The sequence below is a fragment of the Hemiscyllium ocellatum genome, chromosome 1, assembly GCF_020745735.1.
Source record: "Hemiscyllium ocellatum isolate sHemOce1 chromosome 1, sHemOce1.pat.X.cur, whole genome shotgun sequence".
NCBI lineage: Eukaryota > Metazoa > Chordata > Chondrichthyes > Orectolobiformes > Hemiscylliidae > Hemiscyllium > Hemiscyllium ocellatum.
In genome coordinates this window covers 85136997-85162526 of record NC_083401.1, presented here as the reverse complement: position 1 = coordinate 85162526, position 25530 = coordinate 85136997, and positions in this window count along the sequence as shown.

Genomic DNA, 25530 nt, shown 5'->3' with positions numbered 1-25530 from the left:
CCTATTAAACTCCGTTATCTCAGCTGCAATTACGCAGACATTTGAATTCAATCAACCCTTCAACAACACAAAATTTGTCTTTTTAAAGGTTTGAGAATTCAAAGATTCTGGGAGGACAAAAAGCATAAGGGATGTCAACATAATTAAATTCTTTGCTTGATTAAAAAAAGCTTCATTTTTCAATTAATGTAGCAACTGTTTTGCTTCATATTTGATAAAGAAAGGTTGCAGAATTGTATGCAGAATCCCAAGGAAGAATTTGTATGAGACATCAGGAGAGAAGGTTCTGACTGAACAAACAGCAAAGAGGGATGTGTTCAGTAATCAACTGCTGTTCTGCTGAAAGGTTCGAGGCAATTTGCAACTGCTGAAACTGCAGGACAAGTACGTGAAAAGAAACTTGCTGATCTGCTGAGTCTACCTGTACAAACATTAGCTATTCAATTACAGAATCCATTGCAACTGCTAAAGCCTAATTCTTGATGAAAGGCTCTTGCCCGAAACATTGATTCTTCTACTCCTTGGATGCTGCCTGTCCTGCTGTGTTTTTCCAGCAACACACTCGGCTGCTAAATCCGATGGCAAGTTTCAGTACTTTTATTGCAGAAAGGGAAACCTCAAGAAGTAACAGACCTGTAATTCTTCTAGAACCTCCCCTTATTTTCATCTTTATAAGTGTTTTCTGCACTTAGCTACTTTTGAACATTCTACATAAACTTGTAGCGATTATTCTTATCATTTTTACTTGAACAATTAGAACTGTAGTGTTGCAATAAACTCAGATTTATCTGTTGAAGACTAAACCTTTGCAATTGTTTAATTTTATTTTGAAACACTCAGAAACTGAAAGAGAGAGGCACGTATGAGGCAATGCAATGCCTCAGTTCAAGGACCACTCTGAGGACACACGTAATGTGGTCAGGGCATTTACAAATGCATGAGAAAAGGTTATACCTATATTGGAAATAGTAACCTACTTATAAAGGTTCTACCTTTAAGTCTGCAGTAAGTCATGTCTTGTCCTTACATTACCCTGTGTTTTCAAAAGGACATTGATTTTTATCCCATTGCCCATGTCCTTTACCATTTGAAAGTTTCTGGGGCTCAGTAGGAAAGGCACATGTCAGCCAATTTAATAGTCTCTTGATGCCTTCACTGGGCTTATGTTGGATGTGATGTGACGGCTCTGACCTTTTGTGACTGAACATTCATTAGTGGTTCATTACATCTTGCCTTGTACATATTGTGCACCTCAAAGGATATCACCGCTGGTGCTTCTGAATTTGCATGACTAACACGGATTTTACTTGCACTTGTCAAGTTCAAGGAAGTGAACGAAGTGTAGGGAATTAACGAATATGTTTAATGCTGAGTGTTAAATTAATAAACAAAGACGCAAAAGCTGGAAATGGTGAGAAACAGATGATACACATAGTGTAGCTCCTACTGCTAAGACATTTCCCCTTACCTCCAACCAATGTGTAAAGTCTTTGGTGAAAAATAAACAAACAAATATGATGAATCGATTCCAGCCTTAGATAAAATTAGCCACTTCCACCTGAACCTAGGGAATGTGTTGTAAAAGCTAGAACAGGTAAAAGAACACAGAAGACTGTTGCCAGGGCTCTGCCTAAAGGCAAGTAACAGAAATGTAGCAGGCATGCTTCCACTTGTGAAATCAAGAAAGGAGTCTGTGAAAGTTGAAATGTTTAATTTTAGTTTAACTATTGATGTTCAAAATCTTACTGATGTGACAAAGATACAGAAGTCAAATCTTTGACAGAGTTGAAATGGTATTTGTCAGAAATGGATTCAGGGAGTCTAAAATGGAGAGAGAATATTCTGGGAAGGGAAGAGATTGAACAGAAGGACCTTCTTATGCTGATTTGCTGTCTTTCAGCTGTGACAGCTCTTCGTCTTGCTGGATCTTGCTCTCCGTCTGTATCTAGCTCCTCGTCACTGTCACCATCTTCCTTCTCTACCATTTCCACTCACGCAGCTTCAAGGCAACTCTTTGTTTCGCAAGATTTTGGAACAGAGGAAATAGTAATAAATCTTGACATTTGCTCTGAGCTTTACTGAAAGATTCCTCTTGAACTGTCCAGACAGTGGAAGTGTTGCTGAGAATGCTAACAGCATACTCAATCCTTGTTGGTGTTTGGCACTTATTGTTCCTGATACTCATGCGGAAGCAGGTAGAGAGTGGCTCAGAGAACATGGAAGAGATCAAGAAACTTAGAAGAATAGATTCATCTCAGGTTCTGATCAATTCGGACTGATTGGCATCTTTGAAATAAAACAACTATCTGCTGGACGTGCTCAGAAGATCTGACAGCATTTGTAGAGAGAGAAAAGTAGAATTAACTAGCGAAAAGGAAGAATCAGTTAGCACCAGTAATTGTGTCCACATTCATTTACCCGTCCTTAGCTGCAGCTACAGGAGGAACAATAATTCATTAACAGAGATGTCTTTGCCCCTCAAATCATAGAATCCCTACAGTAGAAGCAGGCCATTTAGCCCATCAAGTCCATACTGACCCTCTGAAGAGCATCCCTTGCAGAGACCCCTATCCTAAAGCCTTGCATTCCCCATGGCTAACCAACCTAGCCTACACATGCTCAGACACTATAGGCAACTTCCATGACCAATCCACCTAACCTGTACATCTTTGGACTGTGGGAGGAAACCCAAAGATAACCCACACAGATGTAAAGGGATTGTGCAAACTCCACATAGACGTCGAAGGTTTGAATCAAACCCAGGTCCCTGGTGCTGTATGGCAGCAGTGTTAACCACTGAGCCAACCCGAAATACTGAGCAGACACATTGATTGTTACTGATTACGATATACTGGTGGCTGGTAACCTTGACTAAAGAGCCATGCTTGTCCCTACTCAGCCATTAGTTCACTCTCACACACAAATGTGAAATACCCCAAATACTGGAAATCTGAAATAAAAACACAAGATGCTGAAAGAAATCAGCAGGTCAGGAAATAGGGGTAGAGAGAGAGGAAAAGTGTCAATGGAATTTGTTGCCATTGTAAATAAGAATGGCAACCTGTATTATTTTATATTAGTAAAAACTGGAAAAAAAACACGGGGGATTTTTTAATGTATAATGGTGGCACAAATAATTTGTTCTGCAAAAGTGCCATGAATCTTTAGTTTTATGGGTTCTTTTGGCAGGTGCCCTCTATATGACTTGGAAGAATGTTGTCCAACAGAAACTCAATACAATTTTAACCCCAAAATTATAGTTTTATAATGCCCAGACATTTTCTGATAGTTTAATGCAAATGTTACAGCTTGTCACTCCTCCCAATGAAATGGGATTGTTCTAAACAGACACATAAACATTTAGATGATGGAATCAGTCCCCTTTGGTATTAAGGCTTAAAAAAGACATTCCTTTACCAATTTCCTCATATGAAGATTGCACATGGTTAGTAAGTTTCCAACATAGTTTCATGAAACTCAATTAACAATCCCCAAAGTTAAACAGAGGGTTTAGCATATGGAAGACCCACAGGTGACCTTATCCAAATCTTTAAATGAAGAGTTGCTGATTAATCAAGTTCCAAGAAACAATTTTGGTTTCCACTGAATCACTTCAGAAGCTGCATGTAGTTCATGCTTTTACTGTGTATAGAAACAGGAGGAGACCCTTCAGCCCCTCAAGCCTATTCCATCATTCAATGAGCTCTCGGCTGATTTATGGCCCAACTATCTTTGGCCCATATCCCTGAATACCTTCGCTTATCAAAAATTTATTTATTCCGGACTTAAAAAGAACAACTGATTCTGCATCTACTGCACTTGTGTAAGAGTGTTCCAAACATCTACTATCTCTTGTACAGAAGTGCTTCCTAATATCTCTTTTGAAAGGTCTGGCTTTAATCCTCAGACTATACCCCTTGTTCTAGAGTCCCAGCCAGTGGAAGTAATTAATTTTATTTACCCTGATATTTCCTGTTAATATCTTGAAGACTTCAACCAAATTAACTATCTAAGTTCCACATTGTACTCACTCCAAGGCCAATAAATGTATTACAGAAGTCACATGGAAAATCATAATCTAAATAAGCAGAGGCAGTATGGCTTCATGAAAGGGAAATTGTGACTGACTAATTTATTAAAGAGTTTATTGAGCAAGCCTCAACCAGAGTGAATAGAGGAGAACCAGTAGGTGTGCTGTATTTGGACTTCCAGAAGATGTTCAAGAAGGAACTTCACAAGAGGCTGAGCCATAAGAGCTCGCAGTGACACACAGGTACAGCAGGTAATCAGGAAGGCTAATGGAATGATGGCCTTTATTTCAAGGCAGTTGAAGTACAAGGGTAGGGAAGACGTTCTGCAATTATACAAGGTGCTGCTAACCCCACATCTTCAATACTGTGAGCCTGGGAGAGTCTAGGACCAGACAGCGTAGTCTCAGAATAATGGGGTGCTAATTTAAGACTGTGATTAGGAATAATTTCTTCTCTCAGAAGGTTGAGATTATGTGGAACTCCTTGCCACAGAGGGCTTTGGGGATAGAGTCTTTGTGTGTATTTGAGGCTGAGATAGGTAGACTCTTGATCAGTAGGGGAATCAAGAGTTATGAGGAAAGGACAGGAAAGTGGACACGAGGAAGGTCAGATTGGCCATGATTGAATTGAATGGGAAAGCAGGATTGAGGGTATACAAAGATGATCAAAGCCTGTCTTTCAGAGGTGTAAATACTCGAGGTCCAACTCATTTACTTGTGATACCCAAAATTTCTATTCCATGAACCAGTAAGGCAGCAGATGATGACAAAGATTTAGGAAAAGGTGGCTAATGCATGTAAAACATAATACCGTTACGGTTGGTGATATATGGAAACGTAACTACGGCAATTAAGACCAGAACAGTTTAATCGCTAGTCTGTGCTGTACTAGCTTATCTCCACAAGAGCTGTATTGAAGTTTGTACAGTTGGCCTTAACAAAGTGAGCCTAATTAGCTAAGGTTTCTGTTTCTAGAATTATCCATCAAATACAGATAGGCTGGGGCTTTATTCCCTGGAGAGTCAGAGGCTCAGAGGTGACCTTATAGAGGTCTATAAAATCATGAGGGACATGGACAGGTTGAATAGCCAAGGTCTTTTCCCGGAGTGGGGGAGTCCAAAACTGGAGAGCATAGGTTTAAGGTGAGAGAGGAATGATTGAAAAGGGACCAAAGGGCAACTTTTTCATGCAGAGGATAGTACGTGTATGGAATAAGCTGCCAGAGGAAGTGATGGAGACTGGTACAATTACAACATTTAAAAGACATCTGAATGGGTATTTGAATAGGAAAGGTTTAGAGGGACATGGGCCAAATGTTGGCAAATGGGACTAGGTTAACCCTCTCCAATTTAATAGTATCCTTCATCTTGCAGGATTACCAGAACTATACACAGTGGCCTCACCAACATCCTGTGTGACCTCAATAAGATGTCACAATGCCTATTTTCTCAATAGGCTGAGCAAGGAAGGGAACTAAATGCCTTCTTAGCCATCCTGTCTACCTGTAACACAACTCTCAAAAACTATGTACCTGAACCCATAAGTCTCTGTTCAATAACACTACCCAGAGCCCCGCTATTATATTAACTGTACAAGCCCTTGTTCGTTTTACCAAAATGCAATACCTCACGTTTATCCACAGTTGGAGGCACTGGTGCTTCAAAGGTTACAGGCTCTGACCACATTATGGCAATAGTACGGAAGACTTGTTCTTCGAACTTATCATTCCCCTAACTCTTCCAGTATGGTTACAATAAAGGAATCAACCTGACAATGTGGAAAATTGCCCAGGTATGTCTTGTAAAGAAAAAGCAGAACAAATCCAAACTGGCAATTACTGGCACCATCAATCCACTCTCAATCATCTGTTAAGTGACAGAAGGTGTCATCAACAGTGCTGTCAAGCAGCACATGCTCAGCAATAACCTGCTCAGTGGTGTGCAATTTGGGTTCCGCCAGGGCCACTCAGCTCCTGACCTCATTGCAGCCTTGGTTCACACATGGACGAAAGAGCTGAATTCCAGAGGTGAGGTGCGAGTGACAGCCCTTGACATCAAGGCTGCATTCAACTGAATGTGGAATCAAACTGGACTCAGTGGAAATCAAAGCGGAATATTAGCCACTGGTTGGAGTCATAACTGGTACAATGGAAGATGGTTGTTGAAGGTTAGGCTATCTCAACTCCAGGACTTCTCTGCAGGAGTTTCTCAAGGTAGTATCCTTGGGTCAACCATCTTCAGCTGCTTCATCAATGACATTCCCTCCATCATAAGGTTTGACAATGATTGCACAATGTTCAGCACCATTAATGACTCCTCAGATATTGAAACAGGCAATGTTCAAATGCAACAAGAACTGGACAATATTCAGGCTTGGATTGACAAGTGGTAAGTAACATTCGTGCCACATAAACACCTCGTTTAGATGGACAGGTAAGCATTCCATTAGGTTTCCTGATTGTGTTCTGCACTTGCTAATGACATTTTAAAGATCTATGCAACTGATTTGCCAAGTCTGCTCGGTTAGCCACTGTATTTAATTTCATATGATCTAAGAAGTAACCTGATCTATTCTTTTCAGCTCAAAATGGATAACTTCACACTTGCTGATGTTGAACTCCATCTACCCCAGTTTTGCCCACTCACTTATTCTGTCACTAGCCCTTTGTAATTCATAATATCATCTAAACTGCCTTACTTTGTGTCATCAGCAAATGTAGATTTATGAATTTCTATGCCATTATCCAAGTTGGTAATAAATAATGTGAATAATTGAAAGCTCAACACAGATCATTTCAGGACATCAATGGTCACACCCTGCCAATTTAAGTATCTACCCATTATCTCTTCCTTCTGGTTGCCTGCCACTCAGCCGATTTCCCAGTCACGTCATTATAACTTGGTTACCTGTTAAGCTAAAGTCTCTTATCTAGCTTCATTTCAAAATAATCCTTCATGCAACCTCTTGCAAAACTGCTCGGATTTTGTCATCATCTTAAAGCTTACGAGGGAAAGATGCCTTTTCTTTCATTGAAATTGTGGATGAATCATGAACATTTTGTGTTGTTCACCCTCTGACAAAGGAAAACATTATAATGATATGGTTATCTAAAGCTAACTTTTACTTCACGTTTATTTTAAATTAAGTTGTTGTGTTTTTGTTGTGAATATAAATTAATTTCTACTCATGATCATGATTATTTTAACACATACATTTGAAAGAAATGAAAAGCTAAACAGAATTTAGCAACTCCAAGAAACATTTACTAATTAATTGCTCCCCATGAGTGGAATGACTGCCTACCAGTCACAAAGTATCAGGAGACTCTACTTTGATCTTTGTCCAAATTAATGGCAGCCAATTGGAAAAAGCTTTGAAGATGTTTCTGGCAGGTTATCAGCCGTTGTTGATGGTGTCAATCAGAAGTAGGAATGTTCCCAATGCTGAGGATTCGAGGCCAACCAGAATCCCATCTCAGATTATTCTGTACCCTTCGCCTATTTCTTATCCAGACTCAAGATTTCTTCAGAATCTCCAGGGCTTTAAACTTATCTATTAATCTATAGCTGCCAGCCTTGGTTCAGTGTGAGCATTTTTGCCTTTAGGAGCACACAATGAAGACTGATGCTGCAGTAAAATATGAAGGGAATGTGCCCCAAGCCATAGCTCCTTGCTTCCTTCTCAGATACAAGTGAATGATCTTATGGCCTTTTTTTCTGAAAAAGAGGAGGTGAGCTCCCCAGTGTCCTGGCCAATAAATTAACCAAGTTCATTAAAAGTCTTTACGGTCATTTATTCAATTGCTTTTTGTGGATTTCTATTCTTTGCAAACTGATTACCATCTTTGCACAGATTTCAACATTGGTTACATTTTAAAACTTTGATATCATGAAAATGACAGACTCTGTATAAATGTACAATGTTCTGCTGATCTTCATATCTTTTTTTCAAAATGAATTTTAGAAGCTAAAGTACAACATAGCAGCTGCATATAAGATACTACATGTTACTGCACCAGTTCCTTTAGTTCAGGAAAACACTGAATATCTGGTGTCTAAACCCATCAAAACATAGCGAGGTTTATACGCAGATTTGGGTTTCTGCATTTTGCAATAGTCAGTTCTGATGTGTAAGCTTGTGTAAATGTTGATGTCTTATGAGTGAATAAAGATTTCATATCTCAGCTGAAAAGAAACAGCTTGAATTTCTCCTGGTGACCTGGTCAACAAGTAGCATTGGAAAAAAAACTATGGGCAGAATCTACGTTTTTTTGGCTGAACATGAGGTGTGTTAACATCTTGGAGGGTTTCTGACTGCAAGGCTGAGTGAGATCTCTTGCCATACCAAACATGTCACATGAACTTCCTACCCTGTCCTTACAATGTTCCTCAGTCAGATTTCAGTGCCATCTTACCCATCTTACTGCAAAAAATACGGTGGTATGGCATTGAGGGGGAGTTGGAAGTTTGGATTAGGAATTGGCTGGCTGGAAGAAGACAGAGGGTTGTAGTTGATGGTAAAGGTTCATCTTGGAGTGCAGTTACCAGCGGTGTTCCGCAAGAATCTGTTTTGGGACCATTGCTGTTTGTCATTTTTATAAATGTCCTGGAGGACGGGCTAGAAGGTTGGGTGAGCAAGTTTGCGGATGATACGAAAGTCGGTGGAGTTGTTGACAGTGAGGAAGGATGTGGCAGGTTACAGCGGGATATAGATAAGCTGCAGAGCTGGGCAGAAAGGTGGCAAATGGAGTTCAATGTCGCTAAGTGTGAAGTGATTCACTTTGGTAAGAGTAACAAAAAGATGGAGTACTGGGCTAATGGTCAGATACTTGGTAGTGTGGATGAGCAGAGGGATCTTGGTGTCCATGTACACAGATCTCTGAAAGTTGCCACCCAGGTAAATAGTGCCGTGAAGAAGGCATATGGTGTACTAGCTTTTATTGGTAGAGGAATTGAGTTCTGGAGTCCTGAGGTCATGTTGCAGTTGTATAAGACTCTGGTGCGGCCGCATCTGGAGTATTGTGTGCAGTTTTGGTCGCCATACTATAGGAAGGATGTGGAGGCACTGGAACGGGTGCAGAGGAGGTTTACCAGGATGTTACCTGGTATGGTAGGAAGATCGTATGAGGAAAGGCTGAGGCACTTGGGGCTGTTTTCATTGGAGAAAAGAAGGTTTAGGGGTGACTTGATAGAGGTGTACAAGATGATTAGGGGTTTAGATAGGGTTGACCATGAGAACCTTTTTCCACGTATGGAGTCAGATATTATAGGGGGCATAGCTTTAAATTAAGGGGTGGTAGATATAGGACTGACGTTAGGGGTAGATTCTTTAGCGAGTCGTGAGTTCATGGAATGCCCTGCCAGTAACAGGGGTGGACTCTCCCTCTTTATAGGCATTTAAACGGGCATTGGATAGGCATATGGAGGAAAGTGGGCTAGTGTAGTTTAGGTGGGCTTGGATTGGCGCAACATCGAGGTCCGAAGGACCTGTGCTGCGCTGTATTTTTCTATGTTCTATGTTCTATGTTCTATGCCATCCCTGAAATAATTCACAACTTAGCACATAACTCTCAAAAGATCAATGGTGTAATGGGCCAGCACAAAAGACAAAGGGGGTTACTAACAGTGGGGAAAGAAGAACGATGTGAAATGGGCTTGAATTAAGGAATGTAAGAGAGAGAGAGAGAGAATGGATCCTTTCAACTGAGATCAAAGTAAGCAGTACAAAAGTGAAGACTTTTGAAAGAAAGGAGAACACATGTTCAAACAAAGGATAACAGACGTAAGGTGGTCAGTTTCTGAAGTTGCAGGATTCAAAATTAAAACTCCAAGATTGTGAAGTACTTAAATGGAAAATGAGGTGCTGCTCATTGAGCTGGCATTGTGCTCCTTTGGAACACTGTCGCAGCCACAGTGCTGACATGTTATTATTAGACAAACTTGGTATGTTATTATGGGAGCCAGATAGCTTATTGCAATGACAAGGAACTGGAAGGCCAGGGTCATTCCCATGGATAGAGTGGAGGTGTTTTCAAAGTAGACACACAGTTTGCTTTTGGTCTTGCCAATATAAAGGAGACCACATCATAAGGAGGCAAATGCAGTAACTAGATGGAAAGAAATAAAAGAAAAACATTGCTTCACCTGGAAGTTATGCTTGGGCTTTGGACAATGAGGACAGAGGAGGTGAATGGGAATGTGTTACATCTTCTGCAATTGCGTGAGGAGGAGTCAAGAGGTTAGGAATGATGGGGAAGTGGACAAGCAAGTTGCAGAGGGAATGATCACTGTAGAATGCTAAGAGTGGAAGGGTTTGGTGGCAGCATCCTGCTGGAGGTGGTGGAAATGGTGGAGCATGATCTTTTGAATGTGGAGACAAATAGGCTGGAAAATTAGGACAGAACAAACTCTATCATTATTTTGGGAAAAGGATGAGGGCAGAGTTGCAGGAGATGATTTGGACATGGCAACCATGTCAACCACAATTTTGCAGGGGAAGGAATCTTTGATTGAGGAAAGAATGGTAATGTTGGAGGCAGTCTGGTGGAAAGTGGCATCATCAGAACAAGTGTGATGTATAGAGGTGGAAAACCTATCAGACTGAAATGGAGTTCTTGCAAGAAGCAAGGTGTGAGGAAGTGTGGTTGAGGTAACTGTGGGAGTCAGTGGGCTTCTAAGCTCAGATACTTCACTAGGGATGCTATTCCCTATTCTTTCTCTGGCCACTGTGTTCAAAACTCCTGGTATGAATGAGTTTGTCTACAGGGCAGGGTGGTGCTCAGGAAACAAGAACTAATGCCTAATGCCCCACCCAATCGATTTACATGTGCCTATACCTGCATCTGGGAAGCTTTTTCCAGCCAATCATTTACTCCTGAGAACAACTTATAAAGTCTATTACAGTGGCTGTTGCTAGTGGGTTTGTCTGTACATATTTTGTTACATTGGACATAGGAACCTTGACTATCTGAAGGCACGGGCGGGGAGTATTTCATTCAGTTAATCGAATTCCAGATAATCGAATGCTGGTTAATTGAGGTTCTGCTATACTTACAAGCCCTCCAAAATGGCAGAGTCCAGGAGCACATACTAGAAAAGCTTTAAAACATGAATATTGATTGCTTATAATGGAATGCTGTTTAGAAAAATCAGAGTTCATGTGGAAATATTATCACTAATTATAATGAAGAGCTGGTTGGTTTATAAAATGTGGTCAGTATATAATTTTTAAATTGGTGATTAATATTATTAGTAAAGGCAGTATTGAATACAATAGGATGACAAATCCATTAAATTCTGTTTGAAGTGAAATCGAATATGAAGTGACTAATAAATGGAGAAAACCAATATAGTGTAATTCGACTTCATTGCAAAATGTTAGTAAAATTTCAATTATTATGGGTTTTACCTATTTTAATACTATGAAAACAATCCTAATCACATTTTAAACATAATAACATATTCAAAAGCCAATGTGACAATAAATATGGCAAGGAATCTTGACCTTCATGGTCAGGTACATGTTTTGAACTCATTAGCTGAACACAAATTCTCATTGATATCCCAACCCAGTGGAATTATGCTCATAGGTGTGAGTTTGTTAGTCGAGAATGGACATGACGCATGTTCACATATCTGATTATATATACAAGCCAAGCATCAAGCGGGATATACAGCTTCCTGTCAGTTCTGGTTAGTAAACTTAACTATTAATCCATTATTTGGATCCTTCAGAAACAAGATGTTTCATTGCACAAACACTTCTGGTGGTAGGGCTGAAGGTTCTCAATGTTTAGCTGGAAATTGTTTACCATGTTACTGCTGAGTGCTGGTGAGGAGTGGAATGGTGGCTGGAGTGATGTGGGACTGTTGTCGGGCTTGGGCCTGGTGCCACATGCTGGGCTGCTGCTGTTTAGAATTCTTTACCGGATTGTAATGTGAATCCTTTTCACAATGTTTTAACTAACGCATTTCAAGCTTATTCTTAGACACTCTAAGTAATGCTGTTGCTTTCCCTTTTATCCTTTTTTGTATAACAACACTATTTTTTTGCTCTGTAAGATTGTACCTATGTACTTGTACCTAAGATGGCATCATTAAGGGGAGCCATTGTAAAAACTTTTCACCGTTCTCCTGTCTGCTGGAGTACAAGTGACAATAAAGGATATTCAATAAAGAAGGCCAGACTATTTGCATTTAAATGTCAACAATATTAATGTGAAGGCTCTCCATGTTCAGCAGCTTATGAGTAGGCATATAGGCCAACAGTTTATTGCAATAAGATTACTTTGACAAAGGGTCAGTTAGACTTGAAATGTCAGCCTTTTTCCCTCCTTACAGATGCTGCCAGACCTGCTGAGATCTACCAGCATTTTCTCTTTTGGTTTCAGATTCCAGCATCCGCAGTAATTTGCTTTTATAGATTACCATTTATCCTGGGCTGGGGAAGCAAGCATGCCTTAACTTACAAAGGAAGGTGAACTGGAATTATCCTAAGTGTGGGTTGCAACCAAAAAGAGCATCAAAAAAGAGCTTCACAGAAAGATGGGGCCAGATGTAATGTTAAGGAAGGGAAAACAGCTTAAAGAGTACTGTTGTCAGGAATGGAATTGTGTAAGGTGAGTGTGAGTGTGAGCATGTGGATCTCTGCGAGAGTGGGATCAGGAAAGAGAACATGACTGGGAAGGAGATAGTGAAAAGGCCAATATTCAGAGGGGGATCTTGTCAAGGAACAGAGCAGGATATAAGGGAAACAACCCATCCCGATTAATGGGGGAAATTGTATTCAAAAAGCGGAGGGCAGAAAGGGAAGTAGACACATGCGTGCATACACACACACACACACACACACACACACACACACACACGCACACAGACACACACACAGACACACACACAGACACACGCGCACACACACACAAACACACACACGCAGACACATACGCACACAGATACACTCACGCACAAACATACACAAACACACACACGCATACACACACACACACAAACACACACAGACACACACACACAAACAGACACACACACACACACACACAAATACACACAAACACACACACACAGAGTCACATACACAGGCACACACACACACAAACACACAGACACATTCACAAACACACATACACACACACAAACACACACACAAACAAACACACACACAAACACTATTTCATGTGCTAACTGCCTTATACACAGCAACAAAAACTGGGTAGGGTCAATCCAACTCAGTTTTCAAGTGTCTGAGACTAGTGCTCTGACTATAAAGCATACATTATTGTTCCATTGACTTCTTGGTCAGAGCAACCTTTGCTTCTTTCAATGTGATGGACGAGGCTAGAGAATCTCAGCATGTCTTTCTTTCCATGTTCTTCAACCTGTCCTGAGATCTTGTATTAAGGAATATGGACCCCAGGCAGGCATTTTGTTTATTATTTCAAAAATATACTTAATTCATAACATTATTTTGATATCTATCCAATTGGTGAAGCCATACATACGTATACATTCCATTTCTTTACATACAGAGATCGGAATTAATCATTTGTATGTACAAGTCTGTACATTGACCATCCAGATATTCTGCTGAGGCGTCAGCGGAGCCCAACTACTGAGTGGGCCCCTGTTCTCCTTAGGCAGGCAGACATTACATGGTGGTCTTTCCCCACCGCACCTTGGCAGCAGCTCCCCAAGCTTCAGCGCGTCCCTCAACACGTAGTTCTGGTCCTTGGAATGTGCCAGTCTGCAAAAGTCCGTCGGGGTCAGCTCCTTCAGCTGGAAGATCAACAGGTTTCAGGCAAACCAGAGTGTCTTCACCGAGTTGATGATCCTCCAGGCACAGTTGATGTTCGTCTCAGTGTGCGTCCCGGGGAACAGACCGTAGAGCAAGGAGTCCCGCTTCACAGATCTGCTCAAGACGAACCTCAAAAAACCGCACTGCATTCTTCTCCAGACTTCTTCTGCATAGACACATTCCAGAAGGAGGTGTGTGACAGTCTCATCTCCTCCGCAGCCGCTTCGAGGGCAGCGTGCGGCGGAGCAGAGAGTCCAGGCATGCATAAAGGATCTCACCAGCAGAGCCCTTCTCACCATCAACCAAGCCATGTCTTGGTGCTTGTTGGAAAGTTCTGGCGATGAGGCATTCTGCCAAATGGCTTTGACAGTCTGCTCAGGGAACCGCTCAATAGGATCCGCCCTCTCGTTTTCCCAAAGGAGACCACGTGCTGACCACTTCCTGATGGACTTGTGGTCAAAGGTGTTTTTCTTCATAAACTTCTCCATGAAAGACAGGTGATACAGAACGGTCCAACTATTTGGAGTGTTCCGTGGCAGCAAGGCCAGGCCCATCCTTCGCAACACCTGGGACAGGTAGAACCTCAGTAAGTGACACTTGGTGTTAGCGTACTGGGGATCCACTCACAGCTTGATGCAGCCACACACAAATGTGACCATCAGGCATTGGGTGTGTTTTTCTCCCACATGGCCCAGATCTTTATATTTGGTGTTCCTTCGGACCCAGTCCATCTTTGATCTCCACATGAAGTGGAAGATGGCCTTGGTGACTGTGGATGCACAGTTTCTGAGAATAGGCCAAAGCTGTGCCACATATAACAACACTGACAGTACTTCACACCTGATGACCAGGTTTTTTCCCACGATGGAGAGTGACCGTTGCTCCCACCTACCTAGTTTCTGCCTCACTTTACTGATACGCTCCTCCCAAGACATGGCACACTCCCCAGCCCCTCCGAACCAAATACCCAGCACCTTCAAGTAGTCAGCCCTGATTTGAAGGGGATAGAGGATTGGTCAGCCAAGTTCCCGAAGAGCATGGCCTCGCTCTTGCTTCAGTTTATCTTGGCCCCCGACGCTTGTTGTACTCTACCAAGGCCCACAACCTGCAATGCCATAAAAATAAAATAAAATAAACTTTCATCCCTTTCCAGGACCTGTTCACCTGTGGAAGTAACCTCTAACTATTCAACTACAGAAGCCATTGCAGCTGCTGAATCAGACTTCAAGTGTTCAACCTTAACACATTTGAAGAAGAATTTTCAAATAATCACTATCTTCGAGATTGATCCTACTTCCACCTTTATAATTTATTCTGTATTGTTGTGTTCCAAATGAAAGTGTTTTTTTTAGAATGGAAACTTTGCTGCTGGCTCTTTGTTAGGATTGAAATGCTCAAAAAATTATAAGAGAGCTATAAATAAACTTTGCAAATTCTCAGTTCACGCACTGCTGTGAAGACATGCCAGGTGTAGCCATGACAAGAGAGTTAGACTAAAGGTGCCTGATTGAGAACTGTTCAGGGAGGAATAGATGAATTATATTCCTTAAGTCCAATAGATGAATGTTTCTTATCTTTGATTCCACCCAACAATTTCATCAGCTCCTTGAAAACCACTAACTCCTGATCATACCTTTTCAGAATCTCTTCTTCATTCAGATGAATCCATGTGATTCTCCTCACAGAAACAAATGATCTATCTGTCTCTCAGCCTTGTCAGCATTGAATAGCTTCTGGTACCAGCACGCACAAAGCAACTTAGAGTCACAGAAATGTATAGCATGGACACAGACCTTTCGGTCTAACTTGTTCATGCTGACCAGATATTCCATCCTAATCTAGTCCCATCTGCCAGCACCTGGCCCATATCCCGCCAAACCCTTCATATTCATATACCCATCTAGATACCTTTTAAATGTTGTAATTGTACCAGCCACTTCCTCTGGCAGCCCATTCCACACAAGCACCATTCACTGCGTGAAAATGTTGCCCCTTAGGTCTCTTTTATCTCTTTCCCCTCTCGCCCTAAACCTACACTCTTTAGTTCTGGACTCCCCCACCCCAGGGAAAAGACCTTGTGTATTTATCCTATCCATGCCCATCATGATTTTATAAACCTCTATAAGGTAACCCCTCTGCCTCTGATGCTCCAGGAAAATCAGCCCCAGACTATTCAATCTCCCCCTATAGTGCAAATCCTCCAACCCTGGCAATATCCTAGTAAATCTTTTCTGAATCCTTTCAAGTTTCACAACATCCTTCTGATAGGAAGGAGACCAGAATTGCATGCAATATTCCAACAGTGGTCTAACCAATGTCCTACAGCTGCAATATGACCTCGCAACTCCTGTACTCAATACTCTGACCAATAAAGGAAAGCATACCAGATGCCTTCTTCACTATCCTATTTACCTACAACTCTGCTTTCAAGGAGATATAAACCTGAAGTCCAAAGTCTCTTTGTTCAGCAACACTCCCTAGGACCTTACCATTAAGTGTATACGTCCTGCTAAGATTAGCTTTCCCAAAATGCAGGATCTCGCATTTATCTAAATTAAACTCCATCTGCCACTTCTCAGCCCATTGGCCCATCTGATTATTCTTTATTAGAGTTATGACTTTCTAATAGAACTCTAAAGGACTATCCAAATTGGGCAAACTCTTAGTTCCCACAGTCCAGTCAGACTTGTGTACTTTGTACTCTGCCTCTCTCACTCACTGCCTTATTACCTCAGAACCTAGCACTCTGTGTCTCTTTTAGAAGACTGGTTTCCCCAAGGAATCCTTATCCTCTTTGATCATTATGGCCTGATAGAGACTGATGGAGCAGGACTTTCTGTTCTAGAGTTGGCAAGCTTGGAGGCAGGAAGGGCTCAAAATTAGACTCATAGAGATATACAGCATGGAAACAGACCCTTCGCTTCAACCCATCCATGCTCACCAGATATTCCAACCCAATCTAGTTCCACCTGCCAGTATCCGGCCCATATCCCTCCAAACCCTTCCTATTCGTATACCCATCCAAATGCCTCTTTAATGTTGCAATTGTACCAGCTTCCACCACATCCTCTGGCAGCTCATTCCATACACATACCACCCTCTGCATGATAAAGTTGCCCCTTAGGTCCCTTTTATATCTTTCCCCTCTCACCCTAAACCCTATGCCCTCTAGTTCTGGACTCCCCGACCCTAGGGAAAAGATTTTGCCTATTTACCCTATCCATGCCCCTCATAATTTTGTAAACATTTATAATGTCACTCCTTAGCTTCCGAAGCTCCAGGGAAAATAGCCCCAGCCTGATCAGCCTCTCCCTAAAGCTCAAATCCTCCAACCCTGGCAACATCCTTTTCTGAACCCTTTCAAGTTTCACAACATCTTTCTGATAGGATGGAGACCAGAATTGCACGCAACATTCCAACAGTGGTCTAACCAATGCCCTGTATAGCCGCAACATGACCTCCCAACTCCTGTACTTAATACTTTGACCAATAAAGGAAAGCATACCAAACACCTCCTTCACTATCCTATCTACCTGCAACTCCACTTTCAAGGAGCTATCTATTTACCTAGTGACGTGGTGTAACCAAGTCCCCCGCTTTCTCACCTCCATCAGAATGAAATGCGCAGATCGACCCATAGTTAGTCTTGCCTCCCCACTGCCAACTGAGCCAAAGGTGGCCACTGCCACTGTGATCAATCTTTGTAAAGGTACAGCAGTCACTTATGTGGGTTTCACCTCCAGCAAGATATGGGACCTACTCTGACAATGCTTATGCGATCTCTAGTACCATAAGAAACAAAGCATGTGTAACATGGCATTGAAGGCACATTTCTTCCTCATAATCACCCTCAACAAATACTCCCCATTCATTTATTCAATGCATCCTATTATTCGCACCCAGAGATCTCCTATTTATCTCTTTGCAGAAGAAGACAATCAAACATCAGCTCCTTCAGCCATCTCCACGGGGACAGCCACAGATGAGGAAGTAGTGGGCACTGGTAGAGTCTCACTGTGCTTGGCTGGAGGAAATAGTGAGATGGTGGGTTGACTGGGGGAGTTCTTCCATATCTGATGACAAAATTAAGTATTAGACATCTGCACCATTTACAACAACCACTGATGTTGACTTAGAATCATAAAGTCATAGAGATGTACAGCATAGAAACAGACCTTTGGTCTAACTAGTCCTTACAGACTAGATATGTAATCCAATCTAGTCCCATTGCCAGAACTTGGCCTAAATCCCTCTAAACTCTTCCTATTCATATACCTAGATGCCTTTCAAATATTGTGATTGTACCAGCCTCCACCACTTCCACTGGCAGCTCATTCCATACATGCACCACTCTCTGTGTAAAAAGGTTACCTCTTAGGTCCCTTTCATATTCTTTCCTTCTCACTCCAAACCTATGCCCTCTAGTTCTGGACTCTCTCACCCCAGGGAAAAAAACCTTTCCTATTTATCCTCTCCACGCCCTCATGATTTTATAAACCTCTATAAGATCACCCCTCAGCCTCCAACACTCCAGGGAAAACAGCCCAGGCTATTTAGCCTCTGCCTATAGCTCAAATCCTCCAACCCTGGCAACATCCTTATAAATCTTTTCTGAACCCTTTCAAGATTCACAACATCCTTCCAACAGGAAGGAGACCAGAATTGCACACAATATTTCAAAACTGGCCTAACTAACATCCTTTACAGCTGCAACATGACTTCCAAACCCCTTTACTCAATACTCTAACCAGTAAAGGAAAGCATACCAAATGCCTTCTTCACCATCCTATCTACCTGCAACTCTACTTCCAAGGAACTATGAAGCCACATTCCAAGGTCTCTTTGTTCAGCAACACTCCCTAAGACCTTACCATTAATAGTATAAGTCCTGCTCTACTTTGCCTTTCCGAAATACAGTACCTCACATTTATCTAAATTAATCTCCATCTGCTGCTCCTCAGCCCATTGGCCCATCTGGTCAAGATCCCGTTGTAATCTGAGGCAACCTTCTTCACTGTTCACAACACCTCCAATTTTGGTGTCATCTGCAAATTTTCTAGCTCTATCTCCTATATTCACATCTAAATCATGTACATAAATGATGAAAAGTAGTGGACCCACCACCAATCCTTGTGGTCACAGGCCTCCAGTCTGAAAAGGAACCCTCCACCACCACCACCCTCTGTCTTCTACCTTTGAGCCAGATCTATAACCAAATGGCTAGTTCACCCCGAATTCCATGAGATGTAACCTTACTAACCAGTCTCCCATGAGGAACCTTGTCAAATGCCGTATCAGTAGCCAATGAAAATCAATAATAACATTATTGAATAGCATTAGATCAAAGAGGCCATGTGACTTACTTCTGCTTCTATCCTTATCTCCTGTAGTTAGAAGGTTTGGTATCAGTGGTGAATAGGGGTAAAGGGCTTGGATAGAGAGGGATGAGTGCATGTACCAGGAACAGTGGGATGAGGAGTTCATGTGATTTGCTGGAGTAGACTTGAGAAGGCAAAGTGAGAGTTGTCATGATGCACATGTCAAGATGTAGCTCAATGTGCCATTTTCCAACTCAGTTCATAAACTGCTTTCAGCATTGAGTCCAAGAGCACCTCCATATCCCTGCTACTGACCTTCTCAGCTGGCTCCAGTCAGGCCTTTTGGCGTTACCAGCAGTCCTCTTCCTTCCATCACTAGGAAACCCTGCATCCCTGCAGGACCTTACAGCCTTCAGAATCTTATTAAGGCAGATTTGTCTAAAGCAAAGTACAGTCTTTGAGCCTGTGCATATATTCTGTGACTTCTATGTATTCTGCTCTCAATTCCATAATCTTTCAACATTTATGCTCATAAAATCCCTGTACACCGGAGAACCAAATCATGTGAGTTATCATCACGCCTGCTTGACGTGACCCACAGCACCTCTTGGATGCCCAGACTTGAGTTTTTAGATTGGTTTGAAGTCTAATCCATTTAGCAAGGTGCCAATAATGTATTAATGCAGTGACTGGATTAAAAATCCAATAACAAGCGGAATTCGCTTATTTCGGCACATCCGCTCGATTGTCAAACATTCCCTCCCTCAGCATATCATAAAGATAAAATCCAGCAGAGGATATCAGACTGACTGACTGAAACGGTGACTGCAGTGTGCAAGGTCAGCTTCAAAGCCCTTCAGAAACATCCCCTCAGGCTCTGACAGCAAAATCATCTCCAAGTACCGCATCAAAATTCCTTCACCCCAAACAGTATCAAGCCAAAATTTCATTTAAATGTAAAGTAAAATGCTGGAAACAAAGCTATATTCTGATTTTTTGAGTGGTATTTTAAAGCTCATTCTGCTGAGATTTGCTGATGCCCAACCTAGTTTGGTATACTTCTGTCCATGTTTGTACTTATATAAGGTAAATGGTAACGGCATGATGAGAAATACTTTTATACGATAGGTCTACAATGCAACCACAACATCTTTCAACATGTTAGCTATGATCTCAAACACAGGAGAGTTTGCCCCCCAATACCCGTTGATTTCAGTTTTGCCAGGGATCTTGATGCCACGCTCAATCAAATGCAGCCTTGATGTCAAGGGCTGTCACTCTCACCTCACCTCTGGAATTCAGCTCTTTTATCCATGATCGGACCAAGGTCAGGAGCTGAGTGGCCCTGGCGGAATCCAAACTGGGCATCATAGAGCCAAAGAGTCATAGAGGTGTACAACATGGAAACAGACTCTTTAGTCCAACTTGTCCACGCTGACCAGATATCCCAACCTAATCTAATCCCACTTGCCAGCACCCGACCCTTGTTCCTCAAAACCCTTTCTATTCATATTCCCATCCAGATCACTGAGAAGATTATTGCTGAGCAGGTGCTGCTTGATAGCACTGTTGACGAAACCCTCCATCGCTTTACTGCTGATCGAGAGTAAACCAATGGGGCAGTAATTGGCCAGGTTGGAATTGTCCTGCTTTTTATGTTCAGGACATACGCAGGGAAGTTTGGGTAGATGCCAGTGTTGTAACTGTACTGAAACAGCTTGGCTAGGGATGTGGCTAGATCTGGAGTGCAAGTCTTCAATACTGAGCTATGTCTACCACTTTCTGCTTATGCTATTTGGCATGCTCGTACTCCTGTTTTGTAAATTCTCCACATTGACATTTCATCTTCAGGTATGCCTGGTGCTGTACCTTTCATTTAACATGGGTTGATCCCCTGGCTTGATGATAACGGTTGAGTGGGAAATATGTTGGCCATAAGCCTGCAGATTATGTTGAAGTATGATTCTGCTCTATTGATGGCCCACAGCACCTCTTGGTTGCCCAGCCTTGAATTTCTAGATTGGTTCGAAGTCTAATCCATTTGGCAAAGTGCCACACAGCATGCTGTAAGTTATTATCAATGTGAAAGTGGAACTTTGTCTCCACAAGGACAGCGTGGTGATCTCTCTTAATGATATTGTCGTGGATGGATGCATCTCCAGCCAGCAGTTTGGTAAGGTTGAGGTCAAGAATGTTTTTTCCTCTTTTCAGTTCCCTCACTATCTGCCAGTCCAGCAGTACTGACCAGCTCAATCAATAGTGTTGCTGCTGGATCTGTCTTGGTGATATATGCTCTTTGAATGCTAAAACAATTCCCAAAATCTCACTTTGTGTTCTCTCATAATATTTGAGAATTGAATTAGCTGCTGTGGTGTAGCACTGAACTCAAGGCTCAAATTATCATCATTTTCGATTTGGCAAACTCACCCTCCTTCAGCTCCTTCAAGCTTTCTCATGCCTGCTCAACCAACGATCTTATATACACCCCATCCTCCCCAGCACCATAGTTGACAGGGCCCTCAGTCATTTCTGACTCATTTCCCACATTAGCCCTCCCCCCCCACTCTTCCCTCCCACAACTGCGATAGAGTCCTCTGGCCCTCACTTGCCATCCCATCAGTATCCACATTCAAAGGATCATTAGCTTCAATTTCCACCACCTCCACTGAGATGCCACCATCGGACACATACTCCCCTCACCCCCTTATGCAGACACCAGCATGGCTGACACTCTCCTCAGATATGCAACGCATCTTAGTCACCACACACTTTACCTGTCCGTATTTACATCCTGTTAGAACACCCTCTAAGTCAGGGTTTCCCTCGCCCCAATGTTCACTGAATGTGCCGTGTTAATCTCTCAGTTAATCTCTCATAATCAGGAATGTGAAAATCTAAGATAACCTCATCTGTCATGGACTGACACATCTAAATGCTAGTGATTACTGCCAAAGCATGACAGATGAATCTTTGGGTCACTAGGAGTAATGGTATAGCTCATGGACGGCCTGCAGCCTGAATGTGTATTTGGTAGACACCCAACCTTCAACGCACACACACATTTCTTAAGAGAGATGATGGCATCTATCTCATTTCCATGGATTGCACAAGGGAAATGTTTGTCCCTTAATGTTTGTCAAGCTCTCAAAGGCTATGAGGGGGTCAATGAACAACATATTTGTTTAGTTTCTGCAATATTGCAGTGCAATGGAGGAAATAAATCCATAAACTATGGTCCATAGTACTGGAAGCATTGTCAGAGAGGATGCTCAGGCACTGTAAGGGTGCAGTGAAGGCTGAGTGAATTGTAAAAGGTTACTAATGGTTAGACAGTCAGAAGGAGCATTCTCAGGGAAAGGGACAACTAAGCAGTCTTTATCAGGGAATGGACTCCATTATATCATTGGTACAAGGACAGGAAGAAGAGTTATACCTGAAACGTTGGATTTCACATTATTATGCTGCCTGGTTTGCTCTTCCAGCCTTTTGATTATCTACAAGGATCATTTCAGCACTTAAACCAGGAGCAGTGGTGGTGTGCTCACTGCATCACACCTTAATCAGAACTAATGTTTGTCTTGGCCAGGCCTGGTGCAGTCATTGAAATGTTTGTTGTGTTGAAGATATCAGAGAAACAGTTGAAAGAAAAAGCTCAACATTTTATTTTACAAAATGAATGGAAGAGGAGAACAAGTTAATTTTTGAGGCAAGTTTGCAGCAACACAGCTCTTTCCTAAAGCAATGCAAATCAAATCACTATTTGCGATTTGAAAGCCTCAACTCTTAGTTCAGTCAACCAGGAAGCAAATGGCTCAAAGGCACTCTCTGGTATCTCAGGTTTGGTAGCAATTACTGTCTTCCTGCCTTTGATGTTCCTCCTGCGGCATCTTAGGTTCCACACCTTCAAATTCTTCTGCAGAGCTTTTCAGAGAGAAAGAGCATATTCTTAGCAGACGGACTCTTCAGACCCAACGTTGTTTCCTGTGAAGGTTAAGGCATGTCCTCACAGAGGGTAGTGTTGTGGCTGCATAAGGGCCCAGATAGATCGTGCTGCCACCACATTGCTGCTTGTGTACAAGGGCCAGGCTCTTGCCATCAACCTCACAGAAGCTCGGAGGCTTTCATCACTGAGGAACAATAAACCTTCATATATTTAACATTCACTTGTAACTTGTGGTAAGATAGGAGAAAGTGAGGACTGCAGATGCTGGAGATCAGAGCTGAAAATGTGTTGCTGGAAAAGCGCAGCAGGTAAGATAACCCATTAAACTTTCCATGTTTGCATCACATGCATTAGCTGCCTGGATAATTCCTCTACCAAACAATCTCCACTGCCTTGACCAGGCTACGTCTTTTTGTGAGTACATTGCAATTGTAATGCATTGGCTTGTGCTCCTTGAGATTGTTTGCCTTGGCCAAACGGATGAGACTTTTCATCGAGACTTGTTAACCCCTGAGATAACAACATGATTTTGAAGGGATGATGTCCTGTCAATTATTCCTTCACCAGGGCAGTTCAGATTTCGATAGTGTGAGGAGGAATATTGACATTCAGCCTAACTGAGAATTAAAGATAAGTGTATACCATTGGAAAGTACATGGACTCCTGATTACTGCAGTTACTCCTTAGAAGGGTTCAATTTCCAGCACTGAACTCCACTCCCTTGCAAAAACAAATTTCATACACTTCCCAATTTTAATGCTGTTTTCTTGATTTCAAAAACTAATTGCACATTTGATTTTTAGATCAGTATGATGAGGTTGCAGTTTAACATTCAGCTCAGTGACTTTTGTAGGCGCTACCTGTGACTCATGAAATGTGCAGCACCCTTCACATACCCTGTTGTACTGTGCTCCCTGTGCCCTTGGGGAGCCTTCATCTTCCTCCCATCCAGTCATGCCAGTAATGGGCCTGTTATAATCCCAGAGTTTGGAGGAGCTGGTATTGGACTGGGGTGGACAAAATTAAAAATCTGGATCCATTCTAAAAGATGAAAGACTTAACAATCTAGGTTTGTTCAACGTATCATTATATCACTGTAATCTTTTGCTATAAATTCTGTGTCTTATGATCCTGCTTCACAACCACTTGATGAAGAAGCAGCACTTTGAAAGCTAGTACTTCCAAATAAACCTGTTGGACTATAACCTGGTCCTGCACCTTCCCCATATCAAGCACAGAGTGACTAAAATTTGCGGAATCACTTCAGATAAAATGCCATGTCCCACTTTGCTGGCTCCACTTGCTTCTCATCACTGCAACCATTCCATCAGCCTCACATCACTGCGAACATTTCATCAGCCACTCAGTGCAGTGAGGCCAACTCCCAGGCATAAGGTGCCCATAGCCTTGATGCTGGCATGGCATGACACCTAAGAAACACCCATGAGCTCATCCAGAAGCTCATAGGCAGAGAATAGGCTGAGGATCCAATGTAACAAATATTCACTCAGTTTTGCTGTCGAATTTCTGAAGCATTGAAACCTCAATCAGACAAATGTTTTTGAGAAGAGGAAGTTAATACAGTGAGTTGTGTAATTAATGAGTTGCGAATGCATCTACATAAGCTTTTCATCACCTGATGAGTAGATTTTGATCCTGCCATCTCAGGAGAAGGAACTTAATTGAGATCATGTTTCTCCAAGGCAAGAATCTGAGTTTTGGATTTACTCAGAAAGGACTGTATAAACATCGTCATAAATGAACAAGTTTCTTCAATAGAAATTGACTTCTTGCTGAAAAAGTCTTCCTAGACTAGAAAGCACAATGGAAATGTTATTACCATAGTTTTTGAATATTGAGTATGGCCTGATGGGATGAATACATTGGCCATGCCCCTTCTGATTCACTGCTTTGTAGACTGACTACACTCTCATCTGACACAAAGTTAGCACTGGAGGCAAATTCACTCAAAAGTGTTGACATTCTTCATCAATATCACCATTGCAGCAAATTCCAGGAGAGAATTTCACAGGGAAAGGTAGGCCACAGCGTCTGAGACCCAGGTTCAACTCCCGACTCAGGCGACTGACTGTGTGGAGTTTGCACATTCTCCCCGTGTCTACGTGGGTTTCCTCCGGGTGCTCCCGTTTCCTCCCACATCCAAAGATGTGCGCGTCAGGTGAATTGGCCATGCTAAATTGCCCATAGTGTTAGGTAAGGGGTAAATGTAGGGGTATGGGTGGGCTGCGCTTCGGCGGGTCAGTGTGGACTTGTTGGGCCGAAGGGCATGTTTCCACACTGTAAGTAATCTAACCTAATCCAACTTCCAAACAACCTACCCTCAGGCAAAATGAGAGGAGAGTAGCCACAACCTTCATGGTTACCCTGTGATAATTTAACATTGGGAGTAGCTTTTGTTGCTTTAAGGTGAA